This window comes from Seriola lalandi, unplaced genomic scaffold (genome assembly GCF_002814215.2).
Source record: "Seriola lalandi dorsalis isolate HSWRI2012SDOR001 ecotype SW California unplaced genomic scaffold, Sedor1 jcf7180002053842, whole genome shotgun sequence".
Classification (NCBI taxonomy): Eukaryota; Metazoa; Chordata; class Actinopteri; order Carangiformes; family Carangidae; genus Seriola; species Seriola lalandi.
Genome location: NW_019524395.1, coordinates 23842 through 25166, shown reverse-complemented (window position 1 = coordinate 25166; position 1325 = coordinate 23842). Strand labels below are relative to the sequence as shown.

The 1325-nt window shown below is 46.7% G+C and overlaps 1 protein-coding gene across 1 annotated transcript in view; it reads left to right on the top strand.

The window, feature by feature from the left end:
• Positions 1-1213, top strand: part of atp6v0e2 (ATPase H+ transporting V0 subunit e2) — a 7641-nt gene extending 6428 nt beyond the window's left edge. Inside the window, exon 4 of the mRNA XM_023401963.2 lies at positions 172-1213. The gene's annotated coding sequence lies outside the window, so the exon portion shown is untranslated. The remainder of the gene's footprint in view (positions 1-171) is intronic.
• Positions 1214-1325: the final 112 nt, after the last annotated feature.

Below are 1325 nucleotides of genomic sequence, written 5' to 3'. Positions count from 1 at the left end.
GGGGTGGTGGGGGGAGTGGGGGGGCACTTTAATGTGTTTTCAGAGGCATGTTTGCTTCTCTGAACTGAGCTGTTTCCAATCTCGCTTTGATCCTCGCTGTCAAACAGTTGTGATTAGAACTAATGTTCCTGATGCAGAAATGATTCAGTGTCTTTGTGTTTCTCCCTCCAGGACCGAGTCATGTGATGCCTCCTCCCTTCATCCCCGTCCCCTGGTTTGCTGGACTCCATTTCAACGTAACTCCTAACCATTGAACACACACACACACACACACACACACACACACACACACACACACACACACACGCTTCCGATCAGCAGAACTGGTGGAGCATTTCTTCTGTTCATCAGGTTTCTTTTCCACCTTTAGGAATAATGTAGAGTATGTGCAGGTGAAGGTGTAGAGTTTATCGGGACACTTGTTGTGTTGTGTGTTTTGTGAAATGCAGGACGCAGGATTTGTGAGAAAATCAAATACGAAGAAAACACTGACTGTTTTTTTTGTTTCTGTCTGTTGATGAAAAAACCAGGACATCATCTGTTAGGTGTAGATATTAATCGTCCATCTCTGAAATGTGCAATCCTGAAATACTTTAGTTCACTCTGTGTTTGTTTACGTTTTTTTTTTGGTTGTTGTGTTGCTGCCATCAGGGAACATTAATTTTCGGTGTGTTTGTATTTATTTTGGCCGGCGGACACTGATGTAAGCCCCTTGTAATTACCTCGGTGTCCGCGCGGTCTTGTTATATAACTGTTATTATCTGTGATGTAATGGTGTGTGTGTGTGTGCGTGTGCGTGTGCGCGTGCGAGTGCGAGAGAGAGTGTGTGTGCGCGTGCGAGAGAGAGTGTGTGTGTGTGCGTGTGTGTGTGAAGAGTTCATTACTGTGAGTGTTTGGACCGCGGCCATGAGAATCTCCCAAATCTGTAGAAGTGAAGAGCGATTCCCTCCACTTTAGACCACTTCAGCCTGAAACTCCCTCCCACATTCCCCTCATGCTCGACACCGCGGAGGTCCTCGTTGCCATGGTGATCTCATCGCCCAATTCAGTCCTGCTCCACTCGACCCCTTTTGATAAAATCCTGCCCATTCTACGTGTGTGTACAGATGCACTGTAGGCTGAGCTGTGGGGGGACACAGCTTTTTTGGATGGATAGATTTATAGATTTGGTTTTAACGTCCATGATTTTAAGCATTTTCTCTCCCCCCCCCCCCCCAATGTCAGCCTTTCGGTTACACCAAAATCCTCATTTAAACTTCGCCTAATGAATTCTTTTGGGGTTTTGCAGTTCTTCAAGGCACAGTGACACCCCCCCCCCCTCGACC